This window comes from Uranotaenia lowii, chromosome 2 (assembly GCF_029784155.1).
Source record: "Uranotaenia lowii strain MFRU-FL chromosome 2, ASM2978415v1, whole genome shotgun sequence".
NCBI classification, from domain to species: Eukaryota; Metazoa; Arthropoda; class Insecta; order Diptera; family Culicidae; genus Uranotaenia; species Uranotaenia lowii.
The window spans coordinates 90,607,040-90,620,304 of NC_073692.1; positions in this window are offsets into that span (position 1 = coordinate 90,607,040).

The window sequence follows — 13,265 nt, forward strand, 5'->3', positions numbered from 1 at the left end:
GGGGGGGGGGGGGCTCCCATACAAAATTTGTAGTTTTTTGAAACAAATAAAAGTCATGGCATCCATTTTCTCGAGATTTTTTTTCTTGGGGTGGTTTGTTTTTCGTCTTCATGATCGAGGCGTCGGGAGCCAACGTCGCGAGAGGATTGTAGTCATGGAATAGCATACTGATCAGTGGGAATATTTAGGAGCGTATTTCTGAACCCAGCATATTTTCAATGCACGTGGTGGCAATATGAAGCCTTGATGAGATTTTTACTTCTTGATTCCTAGCTCATTTGTACAGCACATGATTATGAATAACGCCTTGATGTGACCCAGATTGACATTTTGCCGATCGAATAGAACATTTTGATTTTTGTCAAAATCTGAAATTGAAAAGAAGGCATCCATGTTTAGACATTCTCTTTCCTTTGAGGGGTTTGTTTTTCGTCTCTATGGTCAAGCAAAGGTCGTCGCATGTGGATAGTAACCCTGATAGCGCCTGTTTCTCAACCAAGTTTTACCTATATTTCTTATGCACGTGGGGGCGATATGCAACCTAGATGTGTTTTTTCTTGCTTAATTGTACACAGCACTTGGAAATAATTGAAACCTAGATGTGACACGGATTGCAATTTTATCAATCGAATCAATACCAATTGAAAGATTTGCAAAAATACTTCCATATTTGATTCGTAATAATGTAGGTAGGATTTGTTATCTAAAAAATATAAATTTAGTTCTGATGTCAATGAAATGATGGTATGACACTTTACGGACAATTGAAACAAAAATACAGAAAGTTAAGAATTTACATACAAATTTTTATCCCATTTCACTTACAAGGTTATTTTTGAATCATTTTGATAGCAGAAATATGAATAAAATGTATTCTACAGAGGTAGATCGGAAAATTTTTGTTACATGTAAAAATATACTTAACTGCAGTTTTATCAAGCACCATTTAAATATGATGAAGATAAAAAAATCCGATCCAACACATGAACTGATCAAGAGCCTTTTCTTTAAATTAGATAAGATAGGACTGACGTGTGCATAAGTGAAAGGTATTAATGAAATAAACATCGTATTCAAGTACGTACTTTACATAAAAAGTGTTTTTTTGGCTGTATAAAAAAGACTTTTGATCTGATTCTTTTTTGAAAAGTGAGACTTTAGAACTGAAATACAACTGGAAGACCCTTGAAGTGTTAAAAACAATATTCCATCCTGTCAACTTACACGGTTGGGCAGAGGCAAACGTCGAACTTTTAAGAAATTCATCCTCAAAATTATTCAATATGTTTGAAAGACCAGAAGGGGTATTCCGAAAATTTAAACTGAAGCGGATATTTAAAATTCTTAAACGTCTTTGTAAATGAAGTTCATTTGCATTGAACAGCATTCGTTAAAAGTGGAGTAAATTTAAACTGCAGGAATACTGCAGATATATCAATGAAACTCAAACGAAATACATTTTTAATCCATTTTAAAGCCATTACTCTGACGCATCTAAAAATAAGCATTGCATTTCCACTTGCCTCAACATACGGGACAAATTTTAACATAGAAAATTTTTTTGCCAACATTTTTGAATATTTGACTTTCAAAGAGAAAATAAAAAATGCTGAAAATTCATCTAGTGATGCAACTGATATTTTTTTAAATACCAATATTTTTTGCTTAAATGAATTTATTTAAAAAATTGAATTTGCTGTTTGGGAATAGAAAGTGCTGTTTGGGAAAACTTCAAGCTGTAATGTCTCATGTCCACGAGTTTGGCATATAGCGACACATTTTTAACATAATTTTGACGCAAAAAGGATAGATATCCAAACTGCTTCGAAAGGCGAGGATGGTGAAAAAAGCTGTTTGAATTGGTTATTAAAAATCTTTTTCATCGTTTTTTTTTTTTATAAATTTCGATAGCTCATTTTTTCAACTCCAAAAAATAAACCATCTAAAGCTTATCAGGAGCTAGAAGTGCTCATAATACAGAGTATTAGGAATACACTCAAAAAACTGTCCCGATTCACGCTATTGATCGGTTTTCAAAATTCTATCTCCATAAAGTACAATATGGAATAAATTCCCATATGCGATTTTTTTTCTTTCAATTAGAAATGTTTGTAAACTCGAGCCTACCTTTCTCAAGCAGTAGGGGACAAAATTACAAAAGATGGGAGAGCTCCCATGTAAGTTTGACCCTTTCCTTCCCATGGTAGCACAGGTGATCTACAACTTCGCACCGCTCGCTTTTGAACTGGGCGCTTTGGATCAACACCATTTTCTCAGCGAATTTGCGAATACGAAAGAATGATCATTGCACAAAATTTGAAGAAAGTCGATTCACTAGTTTTTGCTCGACAGATCAAAAGCTGCGCAAAAGTTGGATTTTTTTTTTAAATTTAAATCAAATCGTCATTTGATGTTTAATAATTTCACATCACAAGTTTTCATAATTATATATTCTCAAATAAAAAAACTGACGCGCAAAAAATTGCTTGTGTTAGCAAAGTCAAAAGATGATTTGCTTAGATTTCCACGAAAACATGTAAATTTTCCAATAAGTAAAGTGGATCACCTACCGATATATTTTTTAAAGATAATGATAAGAGAGAACTTTAATTTCTGTTGGAAAATAATTAAGACCAAACTCAAAACGATATAGAATCAATCTAACAGAACACATTTTTACAAACACTTTTATGATGCCAACTAAGTCATATGGATTGTCGTTTAATGAATGCTGATATTTTGATTGTATATTTTTAAACAAAGGTAGCTTCGTTATTCAATAATTCAAATCAAAAGATTTCCAACTTTCAATTTGCGTTGAGTTGAAACTGAATGTTTTATTAAAATCGTTACTAAAGTTATTATTTTGAGGCAAAAAAGCGCATGCATTTATAACGAGAGCCAGCAAGAGATCATGTCTGGAAAATTTCCATACAATCGAAAAGAATTGATTCCCAAAAAGCAGTGGTTTTTTTTTCGGGCATCCAGTCTCTTATCAATCAATCGATGTTGAATGTCTTTCAGGCGACAGCAGAATGCCACCGGCGAATTTCCGACGAAAAGAAATCAAACAATCAGACAGAGAGCCAGGTAAAATTCTTTGCTAGCATCATCCCACAACAGCTCGAAAAACCGCAGTCAAAAGAGAGAATTCGCAAAATTAAATCCGTTCGGTGCCATCTTTTTTTCGGGCAAAAACCCACAGCAGTTGGTTGACTTCAACGACCGAACCGGTGTGATTCAGTGAATCGAGGAAAACACATTTAAATGGAAGCACCGAAAGTCGGCAAAGCGTATAAGTAATTCAACATTATGCAAATTTTAAACAAACACACCAATTTTGATTGTTGCGATTCGCTTCGATGCTAAGAGTAGTTCGAAAATTAATTCAGGTAATGGGCGGAATCGTTCGAGCGAGGAATGGTACAAATCGAATTTCAGGAAGTTTGAAAAGTTCTCTTGAAAAGTCTAATAGGGTATAACTAGCAGGAGAAATATTGTTACTTACAGTTTTATTTCAAAACTTACAATTCTAGAATGAACCTTGGTATAGAAGAATTTTCAATTGTTTCAGCCAGAAATTTTTAGAATCCAAACGACTGAAATTTTTAATTAGGATCAGTTCTGTTTCTTAACTCTTCGTTTCAAAAAGTAACAAATTTGCAACAATAAATGTATGAAAAAAGTGAAAAATCGTATTTTATTTCAAATTTTTTTCTTGATGTACTGATCATTTCCAACTGTTTGAAATGATTTTTAAGGGAAAATAAAAAATAATGAAATAAAGGGTTAATGTACATATTTTTTGTATTTTTTCATACCGTCAACTGGGGCAACATGCAACAATTTTCAACTTCAATGGCTTCTAAAAAACTTATGTGCACAATTAATCCTACCCTTTATGCTAGGCTTGCCAGATACTTTCAGAAAAAAGCGGGACATTTCGCCAAAAAAAGCGGGACATTTAAGAAAATATTTAAAATAAACTAGCTGACCCGGTAAACTTCGTTTTACCTTCTAAAGTATAAATCGTAATAAATGTTTAATTTCATCTACACATCCTTAACTGCATTCTTATGGAAATCGTAACAAATAATGTTGAATTTGTATTGGGACCACCTTCCATAAAAAGTGAGATCCTTGAAACTATTATACAAACCATCTCTGACCCAAAAAACCCTTGGATAGCAAATTTCACTTCATTCGGACCGACCATTCATACGTGATGTTGTTACAAAGAAAATGCCTCCATTTTTATATATAAGATGTGAAGACATAATTTTGTATGGGGACCCCCCTTTCATCAAAAGTGAGATTCTTGAAACTATTATACAAACCATCTCTGACCCGAAAAACCCTCGGATACCAAATTTCACTTCATTCCGAATGACCATTCATACGTGATGTTGTTACAAAGAAAATGCCTCCATTTTTATATATAAGAAGATGTGAAGAAGAAATAACTTTGTATGGGGACCCCCCTTTCATAAGAGTGAGATTCTTGAAACTATTATACAAACCATCTCTGACCCGAAAAACCCTCGGATACCAAATTTCACTTCATTTCGAATGACCATTCATACGTGATGTTGTTACAAAGAAAAGGCCTCCATTTTTATATATAAGATGTGAAGAGATAACTTTGTATGGGGACCTCCCTTTCATAAAAAGTGAGATTCTTGAAACTATTATACAAACCATCTCTGACCAAAAAAACTCTCGGATACAAAATTTCACTTCATTCCGACCGACCATTCATACGTGATGTTGTTACAAAGAAAAGGCCTCCATTTTTATATATAAGAGATTACATGAAAATTGCTCGAGATGTGTCATGTTTGATAATGATTTGATATGAGAGCTCCTTCCCACTAAAGTCGGATAGTCTTAAAACTATAATATAAACCAAATTTCATGTAATTCTGACCGCTCGTTCATATGAAGGAAGCGTCTTCATATTCACATATAAGATTTATATGAAACTTCTCTCCCTCCTCCTTTAGTTCAAAAATGGGGGGGGGGGTTTATGGAGAAAGCGTTATTTATTACAATAAATCATTTTTTACTGTCAAAACATGGCTGCCTGGCTCGTTTAAGCAAAATCGCTTGGCAATTGTTTAAGTTATGTTATAACTCACGTTGATTTTGTATGGGAGCCTCTGGTTATAAAGGTAGGATGTGTTATTTAGTAAAATAGATTGTTTTTCCACATCAAAACATGGCTGTGTACACAATTTCATGAATATCCCATGTGAATTGTATGGGTTGTATATATTTTTTCAAATTTTTTCACATTTTTTAAGGGAGCCCCACGTTTTAAAAGCGAGCAATTGCAGTCTGCATAATGAATCAACTTCTTGTGTCTTTTCGATCTCGTGAACCAATTTTTATGAAAATCGCATTTAAATTGTTCAAGTTATGTCCCGTTTCAATTTGATTTTGTATGGGAGCCCCCCTTCTATAAATAGTGAGATTCTTGAAACTATTATACAAACCATCTCTGGCCCCAAAAACCCTCGGATACCAAGTTTCACTTCATTCCGACCGCCCGTTCATACGTGATGTTATCACAAAAATAGCGCCTCCATTTTTATATATATACTAAACTAAGTATCTTTAAGTTACGAAAACTAAAACCAAAAATGTTTTACCTGAGGACCTGAGAAATTCATGAAAAACAATCATGGAAAATTTTCAAAACATTGAAGATTTGAGTTGATTTTTTTTTATTAATTGAGAATAATAAATTTAAAACCTGTATTGAAACCCTCTTTGTGTGTGTGGTGAAACGTCCAAGCTCGAGTGGAATTTAGGAAGCAATTATGTATCAGGTCCTCAGAGTCAAAGGGGAAAAAGCGCAAATATGGTCGATTTTAAGTTAACAGTCTCAAACGATTCTTTATATTTTAATCTATATTTGTTGTCCTGAACATGAAATTCCACATTTCAATGAGTAAGCTCGTAATCTAAGTTAATCATTTAAACACAAAGATATTAAATAGGCTGAACTTCACTTTACTTGAGTTTTTTTTTAAGATAATTTAAAAAACCAAAGCAAATTGTAATAGAGCATCACTGATTAAGACGAAAAATAAACGTTGGTAAATGCGTTTTTTTGCAACAAATTGTGTCCTAAAAAATACGAATAACCAAATCAACGGATAATCAAGTCCGACCTGTAGAATAATATTAAAAATAAAAACCAAAACAAAGTTCGGAAAATTTAAGTACCTTATTTGTATGAAAATTATCAAAAATTGTAAGGTTATTGTACAAATTTCAAAAAAAGTTACTAGTGAGTGAACAGCTTTAAAAAAGTGACAAATTTTCTTGAAAGTTACCAACTTCTAGCTATTGTTTAACATAAACTATGAAAAATGCTTCTTATTTTGAGAAAAAGATGTATATGAAAGATTTTCTGTTCATCGCAGAATTCTAATTGAGGCTAAAGTTTGATTTTCAGTGTTAGTCTGTTAACTCCGTAAAAGTTTTCCAAGAAAAAAAAAGCGGGACATTTTGAGGAAAAAGCGAGACATTCAACAAAAAAGCGGGACATGTCCCGCTTTTGCGGGACGGATGGCAACCCTACTTTATGCATCTCAAGTTTCAAGGTTAGTGGGACAACAAATTGGCGAAGTTAGAAAAATTATTGGTTTCTTTTGTTATTTTTAATTTTCAAAACAAAATGCAATTTTCACCCTCCTCAGAAAATGGGATAACTTGCAACGAACTTAGTTTTTAATGAAAAATCTTATGAACACGTATAAAAATTTACAGTTTTTAATATCCTCGCAATCCTAAAGACCATTATGCATGAAATTGTTCTGTAAAATTAATTCTCTCATTTTTTCTGAAAATAATTATGTTGCATACATTCACGGGTTAAAAAATACTGCGAAAAATTCTGCAAGCTGATATCATAAAATAAATGTTTGGATGAAAGAAACTTCAAAGTTTACAAACGCATGATGCATAACATTAATATTCCAGAACCCCCTGACATATTGCATTTTACCCCTGACACCTAACTGAATTATAAAAATATTTATTTAAAAAAACTGAGAGATTGTTCGAAAAATATTTTTACACCAACAGTGTTGGAATAGCATGCGAAAACCAAAAAAAAGTTTGTAGGTAATATTATGAAGCCAATCCGTCATACTGGGTAATGGTTTTTACGGCATCGAAAAATGATCAAATTTGTACATTTATTGCTCGATTTTTCAAATTTTATATAAAAAAAAAACTTTTAAAAAACTAGCTTAAGATGTGAGAGATTATGTCATCATCATTTTGTGATAATTAAAAGATAACTTTATCACAATACATAAAATTTAAAACCTCGCTGTTGCATGATGCCCTGTTCGACGATATCTTTAAAAATTAAACAACTCAAAGTTTCCATTCAGCCGGCATGAAAAAATTTCAAATTTTTAAACTTGTTTGGTTATAATTAATTTTAAGATATTCAGTTTGGAGATTCAATTCATTTCCAGAACTCAGTTTTTGAATTAGAAGATCGATTTCAGCAATATCTGGGAAGAAAGGCAAATGATAATTTCAAGTTTATTTTTTAAACAAAACATGTGGTTTTAAAAATTAACAACCTAGATGTGTCCAAAATCAAACCATTTATCAGAACCGTTATCTTTAAAATCCAGTTACTGCACAAGGAAGAAAGTTATGAAAAAAATTACTTGAAAAAAACAGGTTTTACCAGCATGTAATCGAATTAAGTATTTTAAAAATTTTATTAAAAAAAATATTTTAAAATACTTATCTTTACCTGGTGTCTTCTTTTTTACAGACCTTTCAAATGATAAATTTGAAAAGTCTTGAAATTTGACCATTATTGAGTATGTTCACTCTTCTCTACGTAACGTTCAACTTAGGGAAAAAATGCATCAGGCGATATTGAACCACCAGCACCGTTTAAAAAGTTATGCATACAAAGTAAACTTAACGGAGGAAAATTATGTTCAATAAAAATTCGACATACTTTTCGATTGAATCAAAGCAATCGAAAGATTCCTTTTAATTCAACCACGGTATACCGTCTTTCGATTGCTTCGATTCTGTAGAATTATTCAACCATGTAGGCTCACAACACATATTGGAGTACTTTTTGATGTTCATTCGATATTGAAAATAAGTTTTGAAAATTTTAATTAAAATAATTTTTATTCTTATGTATTGCAAAAATGTTAAAATTGAAAAAAAAACAACTTTAGTCTTCTATAAGTAACCATGAAAATTGTTATTTCTCACCATTAATTTTTTTAACGAATAAAATCCCGCACAGGATCTCAATGAAACTTGATTTTTCCGTGAAGAGATTCTTTTTACTTAACTGTATGCGAATATCTTCCTTTGATATGATAGCTAGCATCTTACAAATGCTAAAACCACCAACCCACAGAAAGTGTACTATGTTTGCCGTGTCTGGGATTCAATATCATGACCATTGGCTTAGAAGACCTGGAGGCTATACTCTAAACCTGGGGCTATGGTTTGCGTAAAATCACACGTAGGCTTTCGACAATTTTGTTTTTAAATTTTAGAAAAAAAAAAAACAAGAAATATATTTTAACTGAGAATTAACAACAGTTTCAAATTTAATGTTTTCTCGTGCTTGATTACGGTGGATGTCTTGCTTTTATGTGAAATGCCTCGCTTTCCCGATTTTTTCTCAAAATGTTCCGCTTTTTTTCTAAGATAACTATTACACTGATACACAAATACACTGATTTACACTGTAAGAAATAAAAATCGGCTTTCAATTCAAATCAAATTTCTATTGAAATTTATTAAAATGTGTAGTTTTCTGCCTATTTTTCTCAATATTAGTAGCAATTTTTATTGTTTATATAACTCGAGATTCGACAACTTGTATAAACTTTAGTATTCCACCAAGATTTTGATTCAGTTTAACGTTCTTTGATTAAATAACTTTCGTTTGAAGAAATTATTCTTAAAGTTGCTTGATGATCGAAGATTCTTATTTTTCGACGGAACTATATAAGTGTCCCATGATATTAACAATACATTTTAGACTTGCTTGAGTATAAGCATGAGGAAAAAAATATGTTGTGGAAAAGACAAAACAAGAGAATAAAAATTTATAAAGTAAAAATTTCAACCACAGAATAAACATATGTTTCAAAAGATAAAAGCCATTGTTTTTTGAATGCTTGAAGGAACGAACGAGTTCAGTTCAATAATTTTTTATCCCATCAAAAAAAGAGATTTGAAAGCTATTCAGAAAAATCCATTCCTTTTTTTTAACAATTGCTCTTAATTTATCCCATCCAAAAAAGAGATTTGAAAGCTATTCAGAAAAATCGATTCCTTTTTTTAACAATTGCTCTTAATGCATGCGAGCTGTAACTTATATTTTTAACACATATGATGTTTTTGGTACAAACTTCTTTAAAATTTAGATCAACTACCACATTATTTTCTTACGTTTTTTTCGACCGAGATCCAAAAATTTTACGAAAATCTTTTTTTTTTAACATCACTCAAACTGCAATATTTCAGAAATAACGCAACGTACGTAAACGAAATTTTGCAAAATGATTTAAAAAAAATCTTACATGGGACAAGTTTGAAAAAAATATAACTGGTTGGATCACGAATTTAAACGAAAAGCAAATATGGGATGAATAATTCTTTCACTAATCACTAATCACTAATCGTACTTCCACGGCCAGAACTTATGTCTGAGTCCCAATGAATAATATACACTGCCGGCCAAAAGTTTGGGATCACCCGCTAAAAAACATGCAAATTTTGATCGTTCATAACTCAGCCGTCTTAGGAAATATTGCAAATCTTCTGAACTCATTTGAAAGATAATGAGCAATAGCTATTTCGGAGTTATTTCGCCCAGAAATAATGTTTCAGTTTTGCACCTAAAACTTAACCTAAAGTTAGAGCATTTTTGAAAAAAACGCACTCAATATTCAAAGCCGATCATCTCGCGATAGGGTGGACCAAATTTCAAAATTTGAGTTGCATTAGAATCCTTATTCTATACTTCTCAAAACACAATCAAAAAATTTTGTGCAAAAATTTAAGAATGTACTTTTAATTAATAAAATAGACACTCAAGTTATCGTCCAAAAGTTTGGGATCACCCCTAGTATGGTGTATCGACCAAAAGTTTGGGATCATTTTTTCAAAAACATGCAAATTTATCTCATTCATATCTTTCTCATCTAACATCGTATTGCAGATCTGAAGAGTGCATTTGAAAGCTTAGAAATTGTTGTTTTTTCATAAATTCATTAAAAAATTATATTTTAAATCCATAATCATAAAAAATTCACAATCATAAGTGTGAATTTTCAAAAAACAATTAATTTCAAGTAAATTGTTTATGGTTATCGCTTTAAAATATAATTTTTTTAATGAATTTATGGAAAAACAACAATTCCTAAGCTTTCAAATGCACCCTTCAGATCTGCAATACGATGTTAGATGAGAAAGATATGAATGAGATAAATTTGCATGTTTTTGGCCAATACACCATACTGAGGGGTGATCCCAAACTTTTGGACGATAACTTAAGTGTCTATTTTATTAATTAAAAGTACATTCTTAAATTTTTGCACAAAATTTTTTGATTGTATTTTGAGAAGTATAGAATAAGGATTCTAATGCAACTCAAATTTTGAAATTTGGTCCACCCTATCGCGAGATGATCGGCTTTGAATATTGAGTGCGTTTTTTCAAAAATGCTCTAACTTTAGGTTAAGTTTTAGGTGCAAAACTCAAACATTATTTATGGGCAAAATACCTCTGAAACAGCTATTGCTCATTATCTTTCAAATGAGATCAGAAGATTTGCAATACGTCCTAAGACAGCTGAGATATGAACGATCAAAATTTGCATGTTTTTAGGCGGGTGATCCCAAACTTTTGGCCGGCAGTGTAGGTATGTTATTATTCTTCTTGTCTTCGTTCATGTTTTTGATTATTTTAACATAAAAACATTAAAATGATCAAAAACATAAAATGGTTGGGCCTACCATGGAGCAGAGAACGCAGAGACATCTGGAACACAGGAACAGAAGAAACGTGGACCACCAGTACCATACGTTTCAAATGGGCAGTATCGTTGGAAGCATGCTAAGAAAAATGCTCCTTGATGAAGAAACAAGGCGATATGTGAAATAAATTCACGAATAACTGGGACCATTCATACTTAAAAACGAATGAATAATGTTGTTTTTGTATGAATTTGTATGGGAGCTCCCCGTTTCGTAAGCGATAGGGGAAACTCAAAAAAATTCAGAAACAACAAAATTCAGCTTTTTGTGTTCAATCATGCGCGTGAACCTATATTTATGACAATCGAACGAGTTGTGTTATATTTTAAGTTGAAGCCATAAAATGTAAGGGCCAAGGAACTATTATAAAGACTATCCTTGGTCCAAAAGTCCTTCGGGTAGCAAATTTCACTTCATTCTGATAACTCGTTTCTAAGTGATGGTGTCATGAAGAATACGCTTCCATTTTTATATATCTAATCTAATATACCTTCATCCTTCATCTTTACACCCAGCGTATGTTTTTTAGAAAAATAAGTTTTTCATGACGTGTTATGTATCAGCGAGTGCAAGTAGTAATCTGATACAGATCCTCTAATAAAATTGTTTAAAGGTCATATTTTTTAAAGGTTTTCTCATCAAAAACTGAAAATTCCGTAGCATGTATTATTTAAAGATTTCTGTGTGAATATCAAAGTTCTGTAACCAACAGTTTATAAAATATCTTGAAAAAAAAATCATCAACTTAAAACCATAAGCCACTTGGTCGCACCCGATGAGGACCGGCTTGTCGGCAAAATCATAAAATTTTATACCCGATGTTATTTCAGCACTTTATTTTATGTCCATTTGATAAGAATTCCGGAAGCCGAAGAATCCGATTTTTGGGCAAACCCTCTCTCGAGCGCGGCCAGATATCGGCAAGTCTTTTTTGCATGTGCTGACTGAGGTTTGCCGGTCTTCATCAACCGAAACCGATATGGCTGCCCCAGAAACCGGGGCGATTGCTCTGCCGATGACAACTAACCAGCCAACCGACTCTCTATGCTCTGCCCAAAGTTTAAGTACTGGTCAAATAAAATTTTTGCCTTCCGCCATCAACCAGTTTATCATCTGCATACCGACCGTTGTCGGTGGACCTTCGTTTCCCTGTCAGCCTCAAACGGTTGCTGTTGTTGTTGTTTTGGAATCCCTTTTTTCAACCAACTACATACATACATACATATCTAGATTTCGTCCTTCGTTTGGTCCACGGATTCGGTTGATGCTAGGAGCACATTGTAGCTACTAAGGTAGGGTAGGTACCTACAATCGAGCCTGGGGGGTGTTTATTTGGAAACAATTCGTTAAGTTCCAGAAGCATACAACAACGTGCTCAACTGGGGCTTATCATAAAAACACTGCGTAAGGGATTCCGGGCATACCCTCATCAGAGGATTTGGGGCTTGTGAAACGTGTTTTAAGGCGGTATTTTTAGTTTCTGGAGAAAATTCAAGAGAAAAAAATACCGTAAGTTTTGCATGCAATGTTGAGCATTATTAGCCAACAAAAGGTCCGACAGAAACACCTCGCTGATTTCCGATCTGATGAAATGTTGAAACGCTTCAACCCTTTTCATGGGAATTGGCATTAGGTTTAAATGGCTCTTTTCTGCTGAATAAATTGAATAATATTCAGAAAATAAAATTTTCAAACAAAAAACTTGATTTAATGTCAATATGTTAATTTGTAAAGGGTAATAAAAGATAATAAAATATAATAAAATCGTTTTTTTTAATTCTAATTAAATGTTTTTTTTTCCAAGTTTAATGAGTAGGAAATTCAGGAAAAATATTCACATAGGCTTCCGCTTTTCCAAATCCGAATTGCCGGGCCTTACGCTTAACCCCTGCCATCAGATTTTGTACAGCCACTTTGTCCACCTTCTTCGCCGCAGAAAGCCAGTTTGCCTTGAACTGCTGCTCGTCCTTAGCAGTATTTTTTGGTCTTTTTTAGGTTCCGCTTGACAATAGCCCAGTATTTCTCAATTGGGCGGAGCTCTGCACAGTGGTTTAAAACTCTAAAAACGTGATCATGGGCTTTTTGATGCCTTAGATGTCAAAATAGCTTAATGACATGTTCTTTAATGTTTCATTATTTTCAATTGCGCATATTTTGCCATTATTATTTTTCTGATCGATTCACCTAAAAGTGAGATTTTTTTTTTTTGAA